This window comes from Leopardus geoffroyi, chromosome B2, assembly GCF_018350155.1.
Source record: "Leopardus geoffroyi isolate Oge1 chromosome B2, O.geoffroyi_Oge1_pat1.0, whole genome shotgun sequence".
NCBI classification, from domain to species: Eukaryota; Metazoa; Chordata; class Mammalia; order Carnivora; family Felidae; genus Leopardus; species Leopardus geoffroyi.
This window is the reverse complement of record NC_059332.1, coordinates 30002384-30030218: the sequence shown is the minus strand read 5'-3', so window position 1 is coordinate 30030218 and position 27835 is coordinate 30002384. Positions and strand designations below refer to the sequence as shown.

The window sequence follows — 27835 nt, the reverse complement described above, 5'->3', positions numbered from 1 at the left end:
CGGCTACTCCAGCCCTCTCCTGTCCCCACTTGCAACAGACACAGAACAGCAAACACACAGATTCTGGAGGGTTCTCTGTGCTTTCATTTCTTTTCTGCCTCAACTTTACAAATCTTTTCTTTATTACCTCATCATCCCCACATGCCAAGAATTACAGAACACAATTCATATCTGGATTCTCATTTTCAATAGGGAAGTAAGGCAACAATACTTTGACCAACATGAAATAAAGACAGGGATGGAAACAGTCCAGCCCTACCTCTGCTGGAACAAGAAAGCAGATCAGAAAGGAAACAGGAATCAGTATGGGGAGGGATCATGGTAGGCAGGGTGGGCCAGTCTCCCAACATTTTCACAATATGCTAATGGGAACATTCTGACACCACTTGCAGAAAGAGAAGTCAGGGGTTCTTGATGTTACCAAGTGGGAGCGTGGGCAAATCTTGCATTGGTCAGACCCCCACAAGGGAGCAGGTTTCACACTGCGAAAAAATTAATCATGAACACATTTAGATCAGTCACATAAGTGCCACATTCTCAACAGCCCCTCACATGTTCAAAGTGTCCCTAGTGCCCCCACTCCTCCCCTCTTCAGGCCCTCCAGAGTCTTACCTTTAGGAGCCATTAGAGACGAATCAGAGCCCTGGGTACTGCCATTGCCTGGGGATAGAATACACAGGACGTGATCAGAACCACAGGAGTTGATATTAAAGGAGCAGCTATAGGGGGTGGGGGCAGTGAGCTCCCCATGGGGTCCTGTCTACACTATCCCAGGGTGCCAGGGATCACCCCCTCCATACTTACGTGCAGCGAGAGAGTAGCTTGGTCCTTTTTCTGCTTTGGGAAGAAAATATCATGTTACAAACCTGGGACAGCTGGGCCATGGGATCCTACAGCAACCTCTTAGTCCTGGTCCACAATGAAGTTTCCAGAATTCTGACTGAAGACCCAGGACAGGCTCAGGAAACATGAAAAAAGAGGTGGGGGGGTGGGGGGGGCACAGGACCGCCTGACTTTCTGGAGGTCTGTCCTGAGCAGGGACCTTCCTCTCTGTCCTGTCACTGCTGGGAATCAGGTCCCCATCACCAGAATTACCAAGTGAAAATCTGTCCTTCATTTTCACAAGTGCTTTGCTACAGAGTGATTGTTAGTAACGGCTCCAGAGTGGGCAGGTCCATGTGTGTGGATGGAACTTCCCAGGAACCAGTCAGGACAATGTGCTACCTAGGAAAAACCCCAGTGGGACAAGAGAACTCAGATCCCCCCACCCTGTTCCTACCTGAGCACTTCTTCCTCCAGATCACAGCTCCAACCACCACAGTGACCACAAGGACAGCCACACCAGCAATGATGCCCAGGATGGGGATGGAGGGCAGAGAGGATGGCTCTGGAAAGGGAAGGAAGGTGAGGGGCCCAGACCTCCGGCTTCAGTCTTGACTTTGTGAAATTCTCCAGAAGGGCCCTGCTTTCTCTGACACGGGGCTCTACCCCAAACCCTCCTTACCCCATCTCAGGGTGATGGGCTCGGGCAGCACCTCGTGCTGCACATGGCACGTGTATCTCTGCTCCTCTCCAGAAGGCACCACCACAGCTGCCCACTTCTGGAAGGTCCCATCTCCTGCAGGCCTGGTCTCCACAAGCTCTGTGTCCTGGGTGTGGTCCTCCCCATCACGCTGCCAGGTCAGGGTGATCTCCGCAGGGTAGAAGCCCAGGGCCCAGCACCTCAGGGTCACCTCACAGTCAGAGATGGGGTGGCGGGTCACGCGTGTGTTGGGAGACTCTGAGGAAGAAGAAACAGAGAATCCACACTGTGGTTTAGCTTTATGGGTCACTGAAACTGCATCCACGTGACCATCCTGAGGTGGACAGGACAACTGGTCTGGATGGAAGAAGCACAAAACCCAGAGAGCAGTCTAGCCTTTGGGATCTCCTGATTCTTGTTAAGTTCTGGAATCAGGGAGAGAAGCCCGGGTAGGAAGCTGCTGGTCCAAAGGGGGAACACACTGTGGTCCTGACTGTGGTGGAGGGTGAATGACTCAGAAAACCCAGACTCAGATCTCCAAACATGTTCTCAGATGGAGAACAAGGCCTTGAAAGGGAAGGTCAGGGTTCACAAGGTGGCTGCCAGGGCCAAAGGGAACTGCTGATGGGTTATTTCAGGGAAGATCTCAACAGCCATCCCAGGGAGAGACTGGATTCCTGTCTGTCCTTCATAGAGAAAAGCACCCTCAAGGTGAGTCTGTCTCTAGTAGGAATATGAACTTCGAGGCGGATCTCCCTCTTCCCACCCGGGGAGGGGCGCTGTTCTGACACTGAGTCCATTTTCCCTTTCTCGTGGGAAGCTATGCCCAGTGGAGGGGAGATCGAGGAGGCCCCGCCGCCCAAGTACCTGTGCGCTGCAGCGTCTCCTTCCCGTTTTCCAGGTGCCTGCGGAGCCACTCCAGGCACGTGACCTCCAGGTACTTCCTGAAGTCCTCAGTCACACCAGCCGCCTCCCACTTGCGGCGTGTGATCTGCGCTGCGGTGTCCGCCGCGGTCCAGGAGCGCAGGTCCTCGTTCAGGGAGATGTAATCCGCGCCGTCGTAGGACTCCTGACTGTACCCGCGGAGGAGGCGGCCGTCTGGCCCCTGGCCCCATGTCACAGCCGTACATTCTCTGGATGTTGTGTGACCCTGGACCCACCCCCGCGGTCAGCACCGCCTCCGCGGTCAGCCCCGCCCCCACTGCCAGCCCCGCCCCCGCGGTCAGCTGCGGAGACAGAGACCACGTGGATAGACACGCCATTAAGTACACACTGTAACTGAAACTGCTCAAAAGTGCCCGCGGGTTTTTCCTGGGTCGGGAAACACAGTGGAATGGCGGTGGGGGGAGGGGGCACGGGGGAGGGGAAATTCTGCGGCCTCGAGGTTGCCCTCACACCCGGAGACTCGGGGCGACCCTGGCGCGTCCTTTCGGATGGGGATCATGACCTGGACTCGGGCCCGCGTCGCTCACCGGAATCGCTCTGGTTGTAGTAGCGGAGCATCGTGTTCAGGTTCACTCGGGAAACTTGTGCGGTGTCCAAGTAAATCCGGGTGTTCCGGTCCCAATACTCCGGCCCCTCCTTCTCCACCCATGGCGCCCGCGGCTCAGCCCTTGGATTCGGGGTGTCGCTGTCGAACCGCTCGAACTGCGTGTCGTCCACGTAGCCCACGGCGATGAAGCGGGGCTCCCCGAGGCCGGGCCGGGACACGATGGTATCGAAATACCTCAGGGAGTGGGAACCTGCGGGCGCGGAGGGGCTGAGACCCGCCCGACCCTCCTCCCCGCGCGGGGCCCGGGTCCAAGGGGGGAGGCGGCCAGGAGGGCAGGGGGAGGGGGACCAGAGTTGGGGAGAGCTGGGCGGAGTCTGGGAGGGACGGGGGAGGAAAGGCCGGGGTAGGGGGCGGGTGGGGGTCTGGGGCGGGGCAGCGGACAGGCAGTTTTCCCGAGAGTCCCGCGTCCCCGCCAGGCGGTCCCCTGGCTACTACCCCGCAGAGTCAGTCTCTTTCCTCCCGACCCTGCACTGACCCGCCCAGGTCTGGGTCACGGCCAAGTCCCCCGACAGCGGCAGGAGGAGCGTTTGGGGTTCTATGAACCCCCATCCTCAGCGACTGGGAAGAATGAGTCCCAGTTTGGTAGAGGAACGGGTGAGGAGACTTTATAACTCAGAATCGCTTTGCGGCTGATTGGCTTATCTAGAAATGGCATCCAATGGGAGTGAGAACTGGATCTATGTCATGAGGATCCAGACCGGAGGACCTGACACAGACTGTGACTGGGAGAAGTAAAACTGTGGAAGACGGGGACTCCCCGTACACACGACCTCTTTTCCCCAGCACTGCCTTAGTGTCTGGAAACCTGAGAGGCAGGCCCAGCGACGGGGGACTTTGCCTAGACCCCTCTCCTACTGCGGTGCTCTTTGTGACACTGTCTCCCTTAGTCCTGCCCCAGGAGCTGTGTTAGTCAGTGTTTCTCATTGTGTTCGCAGAATACCCAGTCTTACAAAGGATCCGAAGGATAATTTTGTCTGTGGGTTATACCTATCAATGTTTCCCATAGTTGGTAGAAAACAGGTTTAAATATTTATTAATTCATTTAGAAAAATATTAATTACTCATAGCATGACAACAGAAATAGATTTTTTAAATTTTATTTACTTATTTTTTAATTTAAATTTTAGTTAGATAACATACAGTGCATAATTGGTTTCAGGACTAGAATTCAGTGATTGTTTACATACATATAACATCCAGTGCTCATCACAAGTGCCTCTCAATACTAATCACCAATTAGAACACTTTCCACCCACCTCCCTCCATCAACCCTATTTGTTCTCTATGTTGTAGTTTGTTTCCTTCCCTCTCTACTCTCCCCACTCCTTCCCCTTTGTTCATCTGTTTTGTTTTTTAAATTCCACATATGAGTGAAATCATGTAGTGTTTGTCTTTCTCTGACTTATTTCACTTAGCATAATGCATTCTACTTTCATCCACATCATTGCAAATAGCAAGATTTCATTCCTTTTGATGGCTGAGTAATATTCCGTTGTGCCTATATACCACGTTTTCTTTATCCATTCATCAGTTGATGGACATTTGGACTCTCTCCTTAGTTTGGCTATTGTTGATGATGCAGCTATAAACAGTGGCGTGCATATACCCCTTTTAATCTGTATTTTAATGTCTTTTTTGGTAAATAACTAATAGTGCAATTGCTGGGTCATAGGGTAGTTCTATTTTTAGTTTTTTGAGGAAACTCCATGCTGTTTTCCTGAAGGGTTGCACCAGTTTGCATTCCCACCAACAGTGAAAGAAGGTTTCCCCTTTCTCCACATCCTTGCCACACCTGTTGTCTTTGTGTTGTTAATTTTAGCCATTCTGACAGGTATGAGATTGAGATTGCTATCTCATCGTGGTTTTGATTTGTATTTCCCTGATGATGAGTGATGTGGAGCATCTCTTCACGTGTCTGTTACCCATCTGGAAATCTTTGGAAAAGTGTCTCTTCATGTCTTCTGCCAATTTCTTAAATGGATTGTTTGTTTTTTGGGTGTTGAGTTTGATAAATTCTTAGAGATTTGGATACTAACCCTTTATCAGATATGTCATTTGCAAATATCTTCTCCCATTTCATCGATTGCCTTTTAGTTTTATTGGTTGTTTCTTTCACTATGCAGAAGCTTTTTATCTTGATGAAGTTCCAACAGTCCATTTTTGCATTTGTTTTCCTTGCCTCCGGCAACATGTTCAGCAAGAAGTTAGTGAAGCTGAGCTGGCTGTGTTCTCCTCTAGGATTTTGATGGTTTCCTTTCTCACATTTAGATCTTTCATCCATTTTGAATTTATTTTTGTGTATGATGTATGAAATTGGCCCAGTTTTCCCAACACCATTTGCTTAAGAGACTGTCTTTTTTCCGTTGGATATTCTTTCCTGCTTTGTCAAAGTTTAGTTGATTATATAGTTGCCGATCCATATCTGGGTTCTTCATTCTGTTCCATTGATCTATATATCTGTTTTTGTGCCAGTACCATACTGTCTTGATGACCAGAGCTTGGTAATATAGCTTGAAATGAGAATTGTGATGCCTCCACTTTTTTCTTTTTCAGGATTTTTTTTTTTTTTTTTTTTTTTTTTTTTTTTTTTGGCTATTCGTTTGTGGTCTTTTGTGGTCCCATACAAATTTTAGAATTGTTCTAGCTGTCTGAAAAATGCTAGTGGTATTTTGATAGGGATTGCATTAAATGTATAGATTGCTTTGGGTAGTATAGACATTTTAACAATGTTTGTTCTTCCAACCCATGAGCATGGAATGCTTTTCAATTTCTTTGTGTTCTTTTCAATTTATTTCATACGTGTTACATAATTTTCAGAATACAGATATTTTACCACTTTGGTTAGGTTTATGTTTAGGTATCTTATTATTTTTGGTACAATTGCAAATGGGATCGATTCCCTGATTTCTTTTTCTACTCCTTCTTTATTGGTGTATAGAAACGCAACAGATTTCTGCAAACTGATTTTATGTACTGCGACTTTGCTGAATTCATGTATTATTAGTTGTAGCAATTTTTTTGGTGGAGTCCTTCGGGTTTTCTACATAGAGTATCATGTCATCTGCAAACAGTGAAAGTTTGACTTCTTCCTTGCCAATTTGGATGCCTTTTATTTCTTTTCGTTGTCTGACTGCCAATGCTAGCACTTCCAGTACTATGTAAATAGTAATGGTGAGAGTGAATATTCATGTCCCCTGACCATAGGGGAAAGGCTATCAGTTTTTCCCCATACAGATCTTTGTATATGGCCTTTATGATGTTGTGAAGTATGTTCTATCTATCCCTACCTAGTCGAGGGTTTTTATCAAGAATGATTCTGTATTTTGCCAAATGTGTGGGGTTTTGTTTTTTTGTTTTTTTGTTGTTTTTGTTTTTGTTTTTTACATCTACTGACAGGGTCATATGGTTCTTATCCTTTCTTTTATCATGTTGGTTGATTTGCAAATAGTAAACCAGCCCTGCAGCCCAAGAATAAATCCCACTTGATACTGGTGAATAATTTTTTTAATGTACTGTTGAATTCAATTTGCTAGTGTCTTGTTGAGAATTTTTGCATCCAGGTTCATCAGGGGTATTGGCCTTTAATTCTCCTTTTCAGTGGGGTCTTTGTCTGGCTTTGGAATCAGGTAATGCTGGTTTTGTAGATGAGTTTGAAAGATTTCCTTCCATTTCTATTTTTTTGGAACAGTTTGAGGAGAATAGGTATTAACCCTTCTTTAAAAGTTTAGTAGAATTTCCCTGGGAAGCCATCTCATCCAAGACTCTTGTTTGTTGGGAGATTTTTGATTACTGATTCAAATCTTTGCTGGTTGTGGGTCTGTTCAAACTTTCTATTTCTTCCTGTTTCAGTTTTGGTAGTGCATGAGTTTCTAGGAATTTGTCCATTTCTTCCCAATTGCCAGTTTGTTGGCATATAATTTTTCATGGTATTCTCTTATAATTGTTTGTATTTCTGTGGTGTATCTCTCTTCTTTCATTCATGATTTTTATCTATTTGAATCCTCTTTCTTTTCTTTTTGATAAGTCTGGCCATGGAGTTATTAATTTTATTTATTCTTTCACAGAACCAGTACTTAGTTTCATTGATCTGTTCTACTGTTTTTGTTGTTGTTATTATTGTTGTTGTTTCTATATATTTTGTTCTGCTCTAATCTTTATTATTTACCTTCTTTTGCTGGCTTTAGGTTTTATTTGCTGTTCCTTTCCATAGCTTCTTTAGGGGTAAGTTAGGTTGTGTGTTTGGGACCTTTCTTACTTCTTGAGATAGGCCTAAATTGCAATATACTTCTCCCTTAGGATGACCTTTGCTGCATCCCAAAGTTTTTGGACTGTCGTGTTTTCCTTTTCATTGACTTCCATGTATTTTTTTATTTTTTCTTTAATCTCCTGGTTAACCCATTTGTTCTTTAGTAGCATGTTCTTTAACCTCCATGTACTTGAAGGCTTTCCAAATTTTTCTTGTGGTGACTTCAAGTTTCATAGTGTTGTGAACTGAAAATACACATGGTATGATCTTGATCTTTTTGTTCTTGTTTAGGGATGATTTGTGACCCAGTATGTGATCTCTTCTGGAGAATGTTTCATGTGTACTCGAGAAGAATGTGTATTCTGCTGCTTTAGAAATGCTCTGAATATATCTGTTCAGTCTATCTGAACGAGTGTCATTCAAAGCCAAGGTTTCTTTGTTGATTTTCTGTTTGGATGATCTGTCCATTGTTGTGAGTGGGGGGTTAAAGTCCCCTACTCTTATTGTATTATTATCAATGAGTTTCTTTATGTTTGTTACTAATTAATTTATATATGTGGATGTTTCAGGTTGGGGGCATAAATATTTACAATTGTTAGTTCTTCTTGATGGATAGACCCCTTAATTATGAAATAATGCCCCTTTTCATCTCTTGTTATAGTCTTTGTCTTAAAATCTAGTTTGTCTGATGTAAGTATGGCTACTCCAGCTTTTTTTGACATCCATTAGCATGACAGATGGTTCTCCATACCCTCACTTTCCATCTGCAGGTGCCTTTAAGTCTAAAATGACTCTCTTATAGGCAGCATATAGATGGATCTTGTTTTTTTCTTTTAATCCATTCTGATACCCTATGTCTTTTGATTGGAGCATTTAGTCCATTTACATTCAGAGTGATGACTGAAAGATATGAATTTAGTGCCATTGTGTTACTTATAGCGTTGCTATTTCTGGTGATTTTCTCTGGTCCTTTCTAGTCTTTGTTGCTTTTGGTCTGGTTTTTTGTTTGTTTGTTTTCTGTTTTTATCTACTTAAAATTTCTTGCAGGGCTGGTTTAGTGGTCATGAACTCCTTTAGACTTTGTTTGTCTAGGAAACTCTTTATCTCTCCTTCTAAACTGAAATACAGCCTTGCTGGATAAGGAATTCTTAGCTGCATATTTTCCCCTTTCGGTTGAATATATCCTGCCACTCCTTTCTAGCCTGCCAAGTTTCCACATGGACATATCTCCTGCAAATCTGATCCATCTTCCCTTGTATGTTAAGGACCTTTTCTCCCCCCTTCCTGCTTTCATGAAGCTTTCCTTTTAGGTGTATTTAGTGAATTTGAATATCATATGCCTTGGCAATGGCTGACTTTTGTTTAAGTTAATGTGAGTTCTCTGCACTTCTTGAATTTTGATATGTGCCCTTCCCCGAATTAGGCAAGTTTTCAACTATAATTCACTCAAATAAACCTTCTGCCCCTTTTTCTCTCTCTTCATTTTCTGGGACTCCTATGATTCAAATGTTTTTACGGTTTAATAAGTCACTGAGTACCCTAAGTGTGCCTTCGTGATCCATGGTTTTTGTTTTCCTCTTCTTTTCAGCTTCATTATTTTCCAGAATTTTATCTTCTATATCACTAATTGGCTCTTCTGCCTTGCCTATTCTTGCTGACATGGCATCTTTCAGGTTTGCATCTTGGGTATAGCATTTTTAACTTTGACCTGACTAAATTTTAGTTCTTTTATATCTGCAGGAAGGGATTCTCTGATATCAGAGAATGTTGGTTTTGTTTTTTTTTTTTTTTTTAAAGCACAGCTAGTATCCTTATAATTATTGTTTTAACTTCTGGTTCAGACATCTTACTTATATCTGTATTGATTTAATTGCTGGCCATGAGTTCTACTTCCCGTTCTTTCTTTTGGGGTGGATTTCTCCATCTTGTCATTTTGTCTGGAAAAGAAAAGCAGAAAGAAAAGCAAATAACAGAAAACAAAGAAACAAAACAAAAATAAAAAGCAAAAAACAACAAAAAATCTAGGTCCTTGGGTGTATTTTGGTCTGCTTGTTAAAAGAATCTAGAGCTAACATATAAAACAAAATAAAACAAAAATAAGGAAACAAAACTAAAAGTAAATAAAATAAACATATAAGAATACATATAGATAATAAAAAATAAAAAAGGAATTGAAAAAATAAGAAAATAAATGAAAATAATAAAAAATAAAGAATAAAAGTAAACCGGAAGCCGGATCCTATTTCCCCGAGAGTTGAAGCTTTGTAGCACTGTGATCAGTAGACTTGCTGTGAGTGAGTGGTTTGTGCTGGTCTTCTGAAGGAGGGGCCTGCTGCCGTGGACTCAGGCTGACTTGTTTCAGAGGAAATGTGCTTCCAGGGTGCAATCGGGCTGGTCTTGGTGTAAGTGGCTTCAGCCCCCACTAGGTGGTGCTGTTTTGCTCCCTGAAGCCTTTCAGTGCTGCTGGGCGGGGATGAATAGGGTGTCGCCCCACTGTCACCCACTCCTCAGGGAACCCTCAAAGGAGAGTAATCAATCACTCCTCCTGCCCCTGATTTCCATCAGAACCTTACTTTCACCCTGCCGGTGTCCGAGCTTTTCTGTCTCAGGCAGGACTGAGTTTCAAAACCCCAAATTTTGGGGACTTCCACAGCACACTGGCACTGTTCCTCTGGGTGATGGTCTCACTGCGCTTTTGTCAGCCTGTAGGAGGAAAGCAGAAAGTGGTCACCTGATGGTGCAGCTGTTCAGAATTTCTGGCAAAAGGAAGCAGAAAGCTGGAACCCCAGCCTGCTGCCCTCAGCCGGAGTCCCCGCTCTTACACCTGGGAGCAGTGCAGCACTTAGGCGCCCCGGGGTCTTTCTTGTTATCAGGAGATTCTCATACTGCGATGCCACTCCTGGGACTCCTCCCAGTTCCCACCTGAGCACTTACAAGCCAAGTACACCCCCACAGGAGCAGACTACAATTCCAATTTTGTGCTGCTTATAATACTTGAAGTATCTCCATAAGCAGGCTCACTCCCTGCTGCCCTACCAACTTTGTCTCCCCCAAATCAAATCTCCTGCCTTCTACCTTCCAGAAGGTGGTCGCTTTTCTATTTGTAGACTTAAAGTTTTTGTTTTCTCAGAACTCCAATTGAGTTCTCGGGTGTTCAGAATGATTTGATTTGAGTACCTGGCTGTGTTCCAAGGAGGAGACAAGCTTAGGGTCTCCCTACTCCTCTGCCACCTGAACTCCCCCCCTCCCAAATAACTATTTCCCCAAATAAACAAGGCAGTGAGAAGAGTGGAGTTTGTTACATTTTACATATTTGGCAGTCACTTTCTTGTCTGTCTCATTAGAGACCAGTAGATGTTCAGATTTGCTTCTACATCTATTGTGTTGTTTTGGTTGAAGTATATGAAAAAATTACATCCTTGACCAAACATAGGAGAATAGTATGTGTCATAACCTTTTCAGATAGTTATGGAATTTCATCTTTGATACTATATTACAACTACACAAGTTGTACTCTCTCTAAGGTTATTTGCAAACTGGATCCTGAAACAGCATCATTGATTGACTGGTCCTTCTCTGTTATATTAAATCCATAGGCCCATCTGCACATGGAATGGATCTTGTACTAATGCATGGTTGTTTTTTTTTTTTTTTCAACGTTTTATTTATTTTTGGGACAGAGAGAGAGACAGAGAATGAACGGGGGAGGGGCAGAGAGAGAGGGAGACACAGAATCGGAAACAGGCTCCAGGCTCTGAGCGTCAGCCCAGAGCCTGACGCGGGGCTCGAACTCACGGACCGCGAGATCGTGACCTGGCTGAAGTCGGACGCTTAACCGACTGCGCCACCCAGGCGCCCCTGCATGGTTGTTTTTAAGTAACGTGTTGTGTGTTGTTTTACTAAGTAATATAGGTGTTCCATCATTGATTAGAGTGGAATCGAATTATCAAAAAGTTACATTTATTACAGATCCCAACAAAATGCTTGTCAGTATGAGAAGCTATCAGGATTATTGGTGGACCACAAGTTTTCCAAAATGCTGATTTTCTCTGAAGAGCTTACATTTTATCAAGGCAACAAGTACTGCCTTGTTTTATGTGAGTTGATTTTCAGGAAGGGATAGGTTCATGTCCTTTTTCAAGAAAACTTCTGCCAAATATCTAGTCTAAATAATCCAAGGTTCTGTGTCATTCATTCCTTCAAGTAAAAAGAGCATTTTGAAAAAAAAAAAAAAAAAAAAACGAACTGTTTTCCTTGAGGCTTAAGGTTGTAACAGAAGTGCTATATTTCCCATGTCATCATAGAAGACATGTTCAAAATGTTGGTTTGAGAATAATTTAGTAAAGATAATAATTAAAAAATTATTTTTAATGTTTATTCATTTTTGAGAGACAGAGTGTGAGCAGGGGAGGGGCAGAGAGAGAGGGAGACACAGAATCCGAAGCAGTTTCCAGGCTCTAAGCTGTCAGCACAGAGCCCGTTTCGGGGTCCAAACCCACAAACCATGAGATCATGACCTGAACCGATTGAGACATCCAGGTGCCCCACTGTCTGTGAGGTTCATAACAATTTCCCCAGCAATGTAATCCCCAGTGACTTCAAATTTGCCAGTGTGACCCTGCTTCATCATCACAGTTAGAAACAGGACGATGACTTTGGAGCATAGCCTAATAAGACCTGGTGTTTGCCTCTCTTCCCGGCATTGTTTATGGTCTGGGGAGCGTCTGCCAGGACATGCGCGCCATTATGGTGGCACAGAAAGAGGAGAGAGGTGTTTGGTTTGGTTTCGCTTGGTTTTTTGTTTTGTTTTGTTTTGTTTTTTGGAAGTAGTGGTGAGGAATAACAACTATTGCAGTTTGGACCCATAACCTCCATTCTTGCTGTTTTACCTCAGTACGAATATCAGCATAGTGAAAAAGCAAATACTGTCTAAGTGCTATTATGAAAATAGTTTAAACCTCTGTGACGGGGCCCCAGTGACGTACGGTGTTCCACAGACCTCACTTTGAGAATTGCTGCTCTGAATAAGCCTGGGAGGGTCTCCCAGCTGATCCCTGCCCTGGCCTCCTCTTAGCAGAATACCTTTCCCTGAGCTGGACTTGGCTCTGATAACTTAGCTCTGAGTTTAGCCCCTGAGGGCACCCGGGACAGAACTCACCTCCTGGAAGTTTGCTGCCAGAGTGTCCTCAGTCTGGGAAGGGAGGTGGAGGGGCCGGTATTTCCTTTTGTAATTGGGAACAGTTTGTGCCTGAAGGCACCAGACCCATGCATGACCGACTTTGATTTTGTGACATACCACCTTACTATGTATTCGCATCCCAGAGATCTCATGTAGTCTGTAAGAGAAATAATATTGGTCTTCACATTTTACATGTACCTAATGCATCTGACTTGAGGCCCATAAAGTATGCAATGCAGTACCGTCCAATACAACATTCTGTAATGAAGGAATTGTTCTATATCTGCCCTGTCCAGCATGGTGGCCACAAGCTGCATGTGGCTCTTGAGATACAGGTGGCATTTGAAATGGGGCTAATGTGCTGAGGAGTTGCATTTTTAATTATTTCAAAGGAATTTGAATTTAAGTAGCCATATGTGGCTAGTAGCTACTAGTTTTAAAAATTTATTTATTTTGAAGGGGGGAGGGGCAGAGAGAGAAGGAGAAAGAGAATCCCAAGCATGCTCTGTGCTGTCACTGCAGAGTCCCACGTAGGGCTTGATCCCTGTGGGACTGTGGGATAAAGACCTGTGCTGAAATCAAGAGTCAGGCACTTAACCAACTGAGCCACCCTTGTGTCCTGAGTAGTCTCCATTTGGACAGTACATATCTAGAATATTCTTAGTTTTTGGAATCCTCCTCAAAAAAGATACTATGTGATTCACAGGTATGTGTGTATTAAATTTATCTTCGTATAGAAGTCATGGATTTATCTATGTGTGTTTGAGACATACCCTTACAATACAGCATGAGAGTTTAATTAATAATGCATTATAACTGCTAAAGTGTATAGAGATTAACAAAACATGATATATCAAATCAAGGTGATAACTGTTCAAAAATGCCTATCACTGGAGGTAGTTTTAGTTTCTATTACCTTCGGTGCCTTGGTATTGTTTGTGTTAACCCGGTAAACATAAGCAGGCACATAAGTCTTCACTGAGCCCAAGAGAGAGGATTCGTTGAACACAACATATATGAGCTACCTTGTAGGCCCTGCACATACTTGTAAAAATCCTAAAGCAGAAGATGTACATCTTAGATTCCACCACCTTAGAATCTTTTACCTGTTGCTCCTTTGCCCAAATTCAGACATTTCTCTGTGTTTTCCTTTACCCTTGAAACCCTCTGCTCTTCATTTCTACCAAGGTGAAAATATACCTGAAACATTTATAATTGTGGGATGAAGAATTCTCTAAGTGTGGCCCAATGATTTGAAAATCGTGATATGAAAATGATAAAGCCAAACAAAATTTCTGCATGTCAAGCACTCACAAAGATTCAAACACATGTCGTGATCAAATTAAAAGACACAGAAACAATTTTGACAGACAAAAGGGTAACATGCTTCAATATTCTCCAGCCAAAGACCACCAGGAGCAGCTGTGGGCATTCAAGTTAGATCTATTACTTGTTGCACTGAGAAAGAACGCACTCCTTTGGGGCCATGAGACATCTTAATATGGTGTTGGAACCTATAAGGATATGAACTTTGGATGGGTGTTTGGGGGAGGGTTTGTGGAAGCTGGAGCACACTCCTGACTGCATGGTGTGAGGACATGTGGGCAATTCTATGCTTGACCATCTGAGTGAATTTCATTTCTAAGCAGGACAGACCAGAGTGACGATAAAGCAGTAAGGGTAAAGAAGCAGTGATTGCTCACATTAACCAGCACAGGGAGATGTTGGGTATTTTGTGGGTTGTACAGTGCCTGTTTTTGTCTGTAATTAGACAAAGTAATGTCATGGTTTCAGAGTGTCCTTGTCTGATGTTGATGTTCTTGAGATGACTGGCTCGTGTCCCACAGGAGAGTAATATGGTCCAGTGGTGGCATCGGTCAGCTTCTGACCACACTGCAGCCCAGCTGCAGTGTCAGACCAGTTCCCAATGTGGGGGCTGCTGTTTTTTCTGTGCTATATTCCATATTTTAAAATAACTACAACTCATTCAAAAAATAGTTAAGGAATTGGTGTTTCCATTATCTTTGAGTAAATACCCAAGAGTGGAATTATTGGATTACATGATGAATCACTATGTTGTAAACCTGAAAGGAATGGAAAAGTGTGTCAAATGCACTCAGATAATAAAAAAAGATAAAGAAAAAAAGTTAAATGTTAGAAAACAATTTGGAAAGGAAGGAATTAATATGTCAAGCAAATATATTGGTGATAAAAATGAGGATGTGGAACAAGAAATGGGAATAAAACTTGGAATCTTCAACTTGGCAAAGATGAAAGTAGATGATGAGAGTGTACAACACAGGGTTGGGAAAATACAACGGCATAAAGGGTGATGGGAGTGAACACTGGTATAACATTTTTAAAGGGTTGTTCTGAAAAATGTCTCCACAATTTAAATGTGCTTATATTGTGACACAGACATTTTCTTTTAGGAGTTTACCCTAAGGATATAATCATACATGTTCTCAAAAGTATATTTTCAAGGATGTTCTTAAATTTTGGCTTATAAAAACAAAGAACAACTTATCTTAAGTGCTATAACCAATATTATGATGGTAAGTATAGATGTGGAACACTTAATATATCTCAGGCATTATCACCATGTGACTTACACAGAGGGTCAAAGATAATCATCAAAGCAAACCCATGAGGAGCCCCATAGGGAATCCCTTTGTACAAAATAGAAAGGGAGACTCAGAGGGGATAAGGAGACAGTGGAGCCAAGGTTCAACCCAGAAAGTTTGCTCTTAGAAGCCTTGTTGACTTGTCTTTCCTTGGTTCCCTGTCCATCATGAGGTAAGTATGATGTATAATCCATGCAAGTGAACTATTGCAATGTTCTAGAATGTTCTGCAATGGGAGGCTGCTAAGCTCAGAGCCTAGGAGGACATTAAGAAGCAATGTGACTTACCTGCTCAAATCAAACTAAAGCCCATCATCCCGTGTACATCTCGAGGCCTCCAGTGGCTCAGGATCAGCTGACTCCAGATGTAAGATGAAGATCAAGCATGAGCCCCTGGCGACACAACACTGGCACTGTCCTGTGGGAGGTGGGCATTAGCAGAAATGACAGAGACAAACATAAGTCACGGCTGAGATAAGTGCTGCATGGAGAAACATCAGGATATCCCGAGAACAGATGACAGGAGACCTAACAGCTCCCCTACCGCTAGAATCAATCATATCTACAGAGTGTAAGAAGCATATGGAACAGAATGTGAACCACACACAGTGGTGAACCATCATAGAAAAAGAAGGGAGCTCTTGGGAGTTAAAACTATAACCATAGAAATGAATAATTTAGTTGATAAAGTGGATAATTACAGTTGTACTTTCCCGAAGTAGTACAGTCAGGAGGTGATGGCAACAGGAGACAAGAACTGTTTGGTTCTCAATCAAGTGATTCCAACAAGTTAATAACAATAGTTTAAAAAATAATGGAGAGTATGAAATGATGAAAAAAATTTCAAGAAGATTTTTCTGAGTGGGCACCTGGGTTGCTCAGTTGGTTAAGCCTCCGACTTCAGCTAAGGTCATGATCCTACAGTTAGTGAGTCTGAGTCCCACATCAGGTGAACTCGTGCCCTGCTTCTGGTGAGCCCAGCTTCTCTCTCCCTCTGTCTCCCTTTCTCTCTCTCTCTCTCTCTTTCTGCCCATCATGGGATTCTCTCTTTTTCTCCCTCTCTCTCTCCACCCTTGCTCACTTGTGCCCTCTGTCTAATTAAAAAACAAAAAAAATATTTCTTGAAGTTTACAGGGAAAAATACATGTTATTAAAAGACCTGACCAAGTTCTTGATTGGAGTAGATGACAAGAGGCCCACACCAGGAGACTTCACAAGGAGATGTCTGAAAGAAGGTGGAGGATCAGACACCTTGAAAACTCTAAGACACAGCAACACAGTCCTGGTGGCTGGAAGACATGCATGGTTCTCAAATCCCAAGGACAACTGTGTCCAATACAGAGTCTCCATCCCATCACCATAAGAATCAGGGCGAGGATAGCCTAAAGGCACATCAGATGTTTAGAGTGCCAGTGTCTACTTTCCACATTCCCTTCCACGGATACCACTAGGCAAAGGGGGGGAAATGATGGAGAAAAACAAAAGATGGGAGCACGTGGGTCCAGGCAACAGGGAGCCAGAAGGAGAGAGGCAGAGGGCACCCAAGCTGAACTGAAGGGGATCTGGGTGTTGGCCCTGCCCCAGGTATGCAGGCATCCCGTCCACATGGGGCAGGACTGAAGGCTGTGGGACAGGAGTCTGCATAGACATGAGGTGGAATAGTGGATGGGCTCGAATATTCATAAAGATTTACCCAGGGGGAGCTTGGAAAGGATTTAAATGAGGACAACACAAACTAAGCAAATGATGGATAAGATATTTACTTAGTCCCGGAAAATAAAAAGTTGATTCAGAAAAGGTAAAGCACTCATAATCTACTAAATCCTCATTTGTGACAAGCATTTCATGGTCATAATAAAGCAAACACTGCACATTGAGCTAATCAAATTATCAGATAATTATAAGGAGGAGATGGGAGAGTGTGAAAGAGGAGCCAATTTGGTAAAGATAATGCATAAACCAGAACCAGAGAAGGTATATGATAAGCAGGCTATTTAGAGAGAGGTTCATCACCTCAAGGTGCAGAACAGGGAGGGGTGCAGGAGACTGAGGAGGGAGGAGGAAGTGAGAAGCAGCCCTCTCAGGAGGGGGGACAGTGAGCTGACTGGGGAAATGGCATCTGGAGAGAGCAGGGCTGGGGCCGCTGAGCTCTGTGCTCATCACCTCAGAGAAGAGAGTTCCAGCAGCAGGAGCACCTATAATAGACTAGAAAGAGATGCAACAAAATAGCTCAGGTGTGAGAATTACCATCCTTTTTACTTTGTCATCATTTGCTTTTCTCATTTTATAATTTTTCTCTAGTGAGTGTACATTATATCATATATATTGTACATTATATATACATCTTAATTGGATATAAACATTTTATTTAAGTTTTAAAAGGGAAGACAGACGTTAGAAAAGTCAGCAGCTCAGGCCACAGAGCTGGAAGGTTGGACCTGCCTGTCTGAGCTGTGGGCAGTGGACTCACAGAGTCTTTGCTCCATTCATGTTCTCTTCGGATGCCAAACAAGGTCTTTCTCTCCATTTCGGGGTAGGCTCATTGTTTCATTTATTACTATCTTGTCAGTTTTAATCCTTTCAAGACAACTATTTTTCTACGTTACATGGCATTTTAAGCTATTTTAGTGGGAGAATTTGTCCATACAATCTAGCCCTCCAGCTTCAGAAATGGAAATTCAAAAACAAAAGAGTTCAATGAAAAAGATGATTGATCCTAAAGTAAACCAGAGTTTACTTTATGGTTTGAGTTTAATTCATGGTCTGAAGCTGATCTGTCAAGTGTTAGGAATATTAAAGGAGTTTATTTTTCTTTTTTTTTTTTCTTTTTTTTTTTAATTTTTTTTTAACGTTTATTTATTTTTGAGACAGAGAGAGACAGAGCATGAATGGGGGAGGGTCAGCGAGAGGGAGACACAGAATCTGAAACACGCTCCAGGCTCTGAGCTGTCAGCACAGAGCCCGACGCGGGGCTCGAACTCACGGACCGTGAGATCATGACCTGAGCCGAAGCCGGCCGCTCAACCGACTGAGCCACCCAGGCGCCCCAAAGGAGTTTATTTTTCTGAAAATATTATTCATGCACATACAAGAAAATGCAATAGATATTCAAAAATATGAGAAAATAAAGAAGTTACATGGTGACCCCTCAGCTCCCAGTCACCCAAGTTCTCTACCCCAAATGAGCAACATTGACCCAGTGATGACGGGTCAAAGTCGCAATTTAGGGTGCGTGGGGCGGTGCACAGAGCAATAGGACTGCCTATATGATGGTGGGTCAATGCTCCCATTCAGGTCTCAGGGGGAGGGATGTAGAACAGCAGCTGCATGGCCCTAGTTAATTTGTAGGTCAAACCTCCAATTCTAGAGCAAGAGTGGAGCACAGTGCAGCTGCATCTCTAGCCCTTGTAGATAGTGAGATTCTGTGGTGTCCTTATCCCAGAAATTGGATCACAGCAGGGACTTGGGCCCCTGGGGGCAGGTCTCACCACAGTGAGAGCTCCAGTGCTGGTGCTGGGAAGGAAATGAAGTGGCAGGGACTCCGGGAAGCTCTATCAGCTGGGTTTAGCAACTGGTCAAGATGTGGGGGTCCTTGGTAGCAAAGGATGCAGATGTACAGGTGAGCAGCATGGCTGGAGTTCTCCGGTTCTCTTCTCCCTGGAGGTAAAATCCCTCCAAGGGCATCTTGCTTGGTGCGGAGCTGCTCCAGACTGAAGGATAGAGTGAGACAGGTATAGTGCTTCCTGTGCTTTTTTATGCAGCCACCATTGGGTTTTGTGCTCTATAGGGTTCTGCTGTTTCCTTGCGATAGTCCAGGGCTTTCCCAGAGCCATTGTCATCAACTTCTGTGGTTTATTCATTGTTTATGTTGATGTTTTTACAGAAGCAAGGGTTGTACCCTATTTGTTTGTTTGTCTGTTTATATTTTTGCCTTTTGATTTTTTGTTTTTGCTCTTTTTTCAGGAGAAACAGCCATTGGGACCTTCTAGTCTCCATCTCCTGGAGCTTGAACGTCTGTAAGACGGTTGATTTAAAAATCTTTGTCTAATAGGTTTGTCATCTGTTCTTTCTCAGGGACAGTTCTACTGATTGATTTTTTTCCTTTCAATAGGTCACACTTTCCTGTTTCTTTGTATGCCTTGTGATTTTGGTTTTTTGAAAATTGCACATGTGATCTTATGTGATAACTCTGGAAACCATATTCTCCCCTTCCCCAGAGGTTGCAGAGCTTTTTTGTTGCTATTTTGTACTTATGGTATTTGGTTTTTCTGTTGTGTAGAGTGTCTCTGTGCCAGGAATTAACCTAAGGTGCAAAGTTAAGAATATCTCAGGTCGTTTTTGAGCCTGCACTTCCCATGGGCATGTGTAACTTTCTAAATGTTCCTGTATTTGCAGTTGCTTTTCGATGTCTAGTCCTTATATGCTTCCCTCCCAAAATAGAAAAAAAAAGGGAAAATGAAGTGGGTGAAAGCCTTTAAATACCCTTGAGTTTGTTTCAACCACAGGAGAAAGGGCTTGTCATATTCATGATGGGAATTGCAAACATGGTTGCCTACATCTTTGCTGCATCCCCTTGACCAAAAGCAGCAAGCAGCAAGCAGAACACTTATTCCTGATGTTTGGAGGGCACTGTCCTAATTGCTCACCTTAACTTCCACAAGCAGTGTTCAGACTGCTGTAGGAATCACTCTGGGTGTTTGCAACAGGACTGGTGGTCAGGGGATGGTAGCCTCATCTATGGTGTCAAGCTGAAAATGACTGAAATTAATTGCAATTTACCATCTAAGCCTTGCCCCCTGCAAGTTGCAAGCTTTCAATAGACTCCAGTTTTGAACCACAGTTCTATCAGACAGATTCCACCAGTGCATCTGTTGTCCAGGTGGAAAAGTGGATTACTGATGCCTCCTGCTCCACCATCTGCCCTGACATCACTTCCCTAAAGTAAGTTAGCGTAACTTAGAGATTCTACTGGATTTAGCATGCTATTGATTATGGTTTTTATTAAAACTTTACTGAGACCTTATTCATATACTAATCACTGATTTATATGTACAATTAAATCGGTTTTAGTATATTCACAGAGTTGTGCAACTATCACAACAACCAATTTTAGAACATTTTCATCACCCCTAAAAGAAACCTTATACTCATTAGCGGTCACCCCCTGTTTCTCCCATCTCCTTTCCCCCCGCCCTCTGCAACCATGAATCTACTTTCTGTCTCTGTAGATTTGCCTATTATGGACATTTATTAATATTGGAATCGTACAGCACATGGTCCTTTGAAACTGAGTTCTTCCACATAGCATGTTGTCAGACGCATTCATGCTGTTATTATGGTAATAATTTGCATTTCCCTCAGTGAATAAGATAAAGCACATTTCCATATCCATGTTTATTAGATTTCTTCTTTTTAACTTTCCCATTCCTCCACTTTCCCATGCTCACTTGCTCTGTGCCCTGGGAAACCATCCTCTATCAACTACTTATGGAGTGGACTCCTGTATCTCCAGATGCCCCCTTGCCTTCTGGTTTCCACTGCAGTTTGGCAAGTGGGAGGCATTAGGCCATTTATTCATTAAGTAGTCTGTCTTATTCTCACCGGTCTGAGCAGTGTTTTCATATTCTGCATACTAATGCTTCGTTGGTAATATGTGTAGCCAGTAATTTCTCCTAATGTGTGGCTTGTCTTTTCACTTTTTTTAATGACATCTTTTGATGAACAGCAATTATTAGTTTTAAGCTAATAACATATAGGAATTTTTTCCCTATTGCAAATGTCTTCTATGTTCTGTATCACAAATTCTTAAATCATAGTCATAAAGTTATTTTGCTGTAATCTTTTCTGAAATATTATAGATTTTAATTTATTTCTTTCTGCATGTGTATGGTGCGAAGAAAAGGGTGAAATATATGTTTTTTCCTTCGAATAGGCAATAGTGGATTCACTTTTCATTGAAAAATCCATCCTTTCTCCTCTCCCCTAAAGTCCTCCTTTATCAACAATCAGGTATCCACACAGGTGGGATTATTTCTAAGCCTCTTATTTTGTACCCTTGTCTCTTTCTTCATCGTGTTGACAATTTTGTGCTGACTATCCCAGCTTTATAGTTCATGTTTCATTGGACAAAGTAAGGCCATAAATTTTGTGTTCTGACATCGAGAGTGCAACTTTTTAAGTTTGAGAAGCACTTTTCCAAGTTCCACAAAAAAGCATGACCTCAGGAACATGCATGTTGAGTGGCTAAGCATTCTTGCTGCTCTGGGCATGCCCCTGAGTGATGAGGAGTGCAGCGAGTATTGATTTGGGGGTTAAAACAATTTTTAACAAATAGGCAGATATGCAAACATAGAATCTGTGAATGATGAGAATTGACCGTAAGTGTGTTTCGTGGCTAAACTGGTGAAGTCTCTCATGGACACCAAGGAGTTACGCATGAGGGAAGTGCCATCCAATGTGGGACGTCCCAGGAGGAGAGGTGAGTCAGAGAGGAAAATATGTTTTCTGTCCTTGGAGGAAATGAGACCATTGAGAGAAGGGAAGGTGAACATTTTTCTAATTTCTTTTCTGACAAAGGCTTTCTTGGTATCAGTAGTTTTTTTTCTTTTTATGTTTATTTATTTTTGAGACAGACAAAGAGAGACAGAAAGACAGAGCATGCATGGAAGAGGGGCAGAGAGAGAGACACACACAGAATCCAAAGCAGGCTCCAGGCTCCGAGCTTTCAGCACAGAGCCTGATGCAGGACTTAAACTCACAAACCAAGAGATCAAGACTTGAGCTGAAGTCAGATGCTTAACTGATTGAGCCACCCAGGTGCCCCATTGGTATCAGTACTTTAAAGATCTTCAACGATGGGGATGTCTGGGTGGCTCAGTGTTAACCCACTGACTTCAGCTGAGGTCATGATCTTGCGGTCCATGGGTTTGAGCCTTGTGTCAGGCTCTGTGCTGACAGCTCAGAGCCTGGAGCCTGCTTGGGATTCTGTCTCCTTCTCTCTCTCTCTGTCCATCCTCTGCTCACACTCTGTCTCTGTCTCTGTGTCTGTCTCTCTCTCAAAAATAAACATTTAAAAAAAGATCTTCAATGATGAACTCTTGTGGCTACCAACTTATGTGGCTGAGGCATGGACATTGAGCAGATGAACACTGTCTTCAAATACCATGTGCCTGAGTATTCCCACATTGACCTACATCAGGTAAGCTGTGTACCCACGTGGGCATCCCGGTGTCCACTCCTACCTCATGATTTCCTTGCCTTCATACCTTACTTCTTCATCTCTCCTTTTGGGTGTCTTCCTACTTTGGAATCTTCCAGTGTTACCCTCTGTCTCCTTCCAGGAGGCCTGAGCAGAGCAGTTTGGCCCCAAAGGCTTGGCCATCATGTTTGCATCAGATGAAAAAGATGCCAAGATTCTCAATGACGTGAAGGGTCACAATGAGGTCACATTGTGTTTCTGCCAATCTCACTTAGACTTTTCATGACTTATTGTAACTGTGCATCTTTTCTCTGAAGTTGCAGCCATGGGAGATCATGCACCCATCATATTGGAATATGACAGTCTGTCCCTCTTAAGGGGAGGAGAGCAGGCATGGGGGAGAAGGAGGCATTAGTGCCACCTGCCCCTGACACCCCCCAACCCCATTCATGGTTTCCCCCCTTTGTGTCACCACCACTCCTAAACCCCTGCATTGGTAGTATCTGTAAGTGATTGAGTTTAGGGTTGAGATTATTTTAGGGCACGATTCAGGGTTGATTTCTGTAAGGGTTTGGGGCTCATGAACTTGGCTATGGAGCCCAGGTCCAAGGGCAGTAACAGTGGTTTTCTTTCCTTGTAGTATCTTTGTCTGCTTTGGGAATCTTGGTAATGCTGGCAACATAGACGGGTCAGGAAGTGTTCCCTCCTTTTTAATTTTGGAAGACTTTGAGGAGACTGGTGTTTATTCTTCTTGGAATGTTTGGTAGAATTCACCAGTAAAGCCATATGATCCAGGATGTGTCTTTGTCATATGATACTGATTCAACCTTCTTACTAGTCAGGTTGACTGTTTCTTCATGATTAAGTTTTCATAGGTTGTCTGTTCTTATGAATTTGCCCATTTCACATAGGTTTTCCAGTTTTTTCATGTGCACTTGTTATTTCATTGTGGCTTTCCCCCCTCATTAATTGTTGGCTTTTAATTGTTAAATTATTTTACTTCACAAAATGTGTAGTTTTTAAAGTCATGTAATTAAGAGGAGTTTCCAAAAGAATGTAAAAATTCCCCAAATGCCCTTGACCCATAAATAAAAATTGGTATGTTTTATAGTTTATTCTTTCTAATTAATTTCTTTAAAAATTTTTATTATATGAATAGTGTTTACATACAGGTTACATTAGTTTCAGGTGTACAACACAGTGACTCACCTTCTGTCTACCCCGTGCTATGCTCACCACAGTGTAGCTGCCATTTGTCACCAGACAGTGATGTTACAGTATCACTGATGATATTCCCTGTGCTGTGCCTTTTATTCCTATGATCTGTTCCTTCCATAACTGGAGCTTGTCTCCCACTGCCCTCACCCATTGTGCCCATCCTCCCAACCCCTTTCCCTCTGGCAATCACTAGTTCATTCTCTGTATTTATAGATCTATTTCTGCTACTTGTTTCTTTCCTTTTTTTGTTTTTTAGTTTCCACATGAGTGAAATCATATGGTATTTGTCTTTCTCAGTCTGACTTATTTCATTTAGCATACATACTGCCCTGTTTGTCCATCCATGTTGTCACAAGTGGCAAGATCGCATCCTTTTTCATGACTGCATAAAATTCTATCCTGTGTGTATATATGTGTGTGTTTATACCACACATCTTCCTTATCCATTTGTCTATGGGGGAACCTGGTTTCATCAGTGTGGCTTTTGAAAAAACAAAAACAAAAAAACTTCACACTCTGAACATCAACTGGGATGAGGGGGCCCCTGGTGTCCATGTCCCTGTCCAGGTGTTGGTTGTTGAATGAGACCCTAGGGAGGGCCTGGCTGAGGAGGAAAAAGGCACCTGGGTCTTCTCTCCTTAGTCCTGTGGCCACATGTGGGGTGGAAGGTAAGGGGACATCCCCCACTGCTCTGCTCTCAGGTGGATTCTGACTAAGAAGCCTGAGTGGGGTCTGGACTGTAAGTCAGGTAGACATGTCTGAGCAGAAGCCTGGATGTCAGTGGGGAGAGGAAGTTTCTGAGCAACCCTGGACTCCACAGTGGATTCTGACTAAGAAGCCTGAGTGGGGTCTGGACTGTAAGTCAGGTAGAGATGTCTGAGCAGAAGCCTGGATGTCAGTGGGGAGAGGAAGTTTCTGAGCAGCCCTGGACTCCACAGCGGTCAGGCTCAGGGGTGAGGCAGGATTGTCGGAGAGGAGAGCTCAGGAGCCAATGCCATTGCTGAGGTTTCTGTATCCCTGTGCACCTCATCCCCCAGCCCCTTGATGGTAATACAGGGAAAACCAAAAAGAAGAAACACTTTTTGACTCCTTATTTCTAAAATTCACAACTCAGTTAAACAAAAATCATCTCTCATTTGGAAACAGCATCTCAATATCTACATATTACTCTATGGCGTAGACTGCACTTTGGGGATTTTGGGATTAAGATCACAGCCCCCTAGGCCTCCTGTCCCCTGGTGATGGTATAAGAGGTGTCCCTGTGCTGGGGTCACACCTGATATCCCAGGAGTCTCTCCCAATGCAGGTGTCAGGCAGACCTGTCATTTGGTGTGAGTACATCCTGCCCCACAAGAGTCAAGAGTGAACCCGCAGACTTCACTTAACACCCAGCCTACCCCAGGGACTGCACCCCCATTATCCAGGGGTTGAGAAAATGTCCACATAGTAGAATTAAGGTCCAACCCCCCCTAAACCTCCTTGTCCTATTGTCAGAGCCCAAGTGAGAGCCACAAACCCCTATGCTTTCCCCCAGTCATCTTTCACACACTCCCCACCACCATCTGCTTCAAGTCTACCAGGACTAATGTCATTGCATTCTTTTCCTCACTTGTGTCAGTCACCCCTGCTCCCCAGACATTCTACACTCTTGTTCTACAAGGCTCTGCACACCCCTATTGTGCCTGCTCTCATGCCCACTTCCTAGCTGCTGAACCTTCCACTTCACCCCATGGAGTGCTCAGCCCATGATTAGCAAGTGTCCAGAGTCCTGTCAGGACATTCCCTCACTTCACAGCTCTGACAGTGTTATGCCCAGAATTCGTGATCCCCAAAGACTGCCAGGGAGCTGAGTCTGATGCAAAAGCAAAAGAGTCTTTATTCGAGCTAGCTCGACCTCAATCCCCTACCTGCACCGACGCTGCGGTGAGATAGCAGGGAGAGAGAGCGAGTTTCAAAAGCACAAAGGTTTTATATGTGTCTAGGGGCAGTTGGTGAGGTAATGGCTGTGGCCTCAGCCGATTGGCTGGGGAAGGGTCGTGGCCTTGGCTGATTGGCTGGGGAAGGGTCGGAGTCCTGTTACGCAGGTCGCTGGGCATGTTTTGATCAGGAAGTTTGAAAGGGTGAGCAGGAGGTTACTCAAGGGGAGGAGGCGTGGTCTGAGGTTTCTGCGATTTTCCCCGAAAAGGGGTCATGTCGGGGACATAGTCACTCAAGGTGGAGGACACAGAACAAGATGGAGTCAGCTGGCATAGGCCTGCCCTTTCAACAAAAACCAGGTCTCCCTGAGGACACAGCTGCCCATGCAGTCCTCTTCCAAGGGGTGATTCCTCTCACATAGACCTTGTGCCCCTGGACCAAGAGATGGGTGGGATCTCATTACACTCAACCCTTCTTCCCCATTCTTATTTCTGCTAATGACCTTGTTTCCTACTTCCCTAAGCAAACTGAGTATATTAGAGGTGAGTATTTACAGATTTCTACACTGATGAGGGAGCATAAAGCAGGTTGACAGGCCACAAACAACCCCCCCCACACACACACTCCTAGATGGGATATTTGTGATATTCCTTGGGCACTCCTGACTGCCCAAGAACAAAGAAAAGGGGAAAAAATAAATGGTTAACTGATAGAGATCATAGTCCTGTAGGACCTAAGTTTCCATCACCCCTCCATAGTGATGTGAGAAACAAAGGCAGAAGGAAATGGCAGATAGAACTAAATTTCCTTCTAACCTGCAGCCCATTGACAAATACTTGAGGCTGGCAGAGTAAAACCTTTCTCCTGGAACTCCCTACTGTCTTAATGCTAATGCTTTGCTAGAGGGAGAACAACCTTCCCTTGAAAACAGCTAGGCCTCCACTATCCTGTGAGGCTTCTTTAGCATATGAAAATCCCACTGGAAACTTCCCTTAGACTTTACCTCCCCCCAGTTCCATAGTATAAAACCAGTCTTTCCTCATGGTCCTGGGGCAGCTCTTTCTGCCCATGGGTCCTGTCCCCGTGCTTTAACAAAATCACCTTTTTCCACCAAAGACATCTTCAAGAATTCTTTCTTGGCTGTTGGCTCAGGAACCCAGGAACCCCACTGTCACCCAAAAAAATCTCATCACACACCACCTACCCATGCCGGCATCTGCACCCACATGACGGACTGTCCAGTTCTGTAGCACAGGTTGCCCACCCATGGTTGTGCCAGTCAGAGCCAGTCCCCTGCTGGAGCCCTCCACCTCGCCCCTTTTTGTCTACTTACAGGTATTGCTCCAGTGTTGTTCTCCTTTTATCGTTTTTATCATCAATCTTTGTTCTCACCCAGACTATTGTGGTGGCTGTGAGAACACACATCCCTGACCCTCAGCTTGAGGGGCAGTAACTGATCCAGGGCCCCGACTCTGTGCGCTCAGATCTGATGCCATGTTTGCTCTGAGATGACACTTCCTGTGGAATTCCCCCAGCCAAGGCTTGTGAACAGCAAGGAAACAAAGGCAGGACTCTTCCTTTCTGGAAGCTGACCTAGGCTCCAGGGCCCCCTGACACCCTGATGAACTTGCCTTACTCTGCACTGGGTCTAGGACACTTTCAGCCAACCTTCCTTCTCTCTCTCCTTCCCTCGATTCACACTTGCATCAGGATTTGGTGTTTTCCCAGCCTTTTTGGCTCCTTCCCCATTTTTCCTCACAAAGGTTTCTCCTAACAAATTACAATATAATGCTGTATGGTTGTCTGTTCCTTGCAGAACCCTAAACACAGGTGGTGTCAGGAGTGGACTGAGATGCAGGCAAAATGATGGGGGTTTGGGACTAGCTCATCCACTTGGCCTCACAGACCAAGAGGACGCCATCCAGGCTGGTAGGTGGGATACAAATGGCATCTGAACTACTACAGATTTTACTGGTGGTGACCTGAGAAAATGTCCTAGTTAGGGGAAAGCTATGGCAAGTGTTATGATAGAACCTTTGAAAGAATCTAAGGATGGTTATCAAGCAGTTTATGGCTAAGGTGAGAGCCTCTACAGTATTTTTTGGAGGCATTCATGTCCTGTAGAGGAAGGGCAGAGTTGAATGGCAGCTGAAGACATAATTGTGAGAGTCACAAAAGTACAGAGAGGTGTGGACTCAGCCATGGCAGACCTGTGATATGAAAGTCCTGGCACTGGTGGGGGAATCCTAAGATCCTGCAAACCAGATCTAGGCTATCCCAGTGGATGCCCTTCATGACCCTCTGGAGAAGCAGAGGAGGCTCACCCTTATCTAGTAATGGTTAACACTTCCTGTACTTGAAGATGACACAGAAGTCTCAC

General features: G+C 43.9%; 1 protein-coding gene and 1 pseudogene across 5 annotated transcripts in view; one reads left to right on the top strand and one right to left on the bottom strand.

Moving 5' to 3' along the window:
* The window catches only part of LOC123609586 (DLA class I histocompatibility antigen, A9/A9 alpha chain-like), a 592486-nt gene that overhangs the window by 521899 nt on the left and 42752 nt on the right, over positions 1-27835 (top strand). The window lies entirely within an intron of this gene.
* On the bottom strand, positions 65-26723 carry LOC123609352 (annotated as a pseudogene).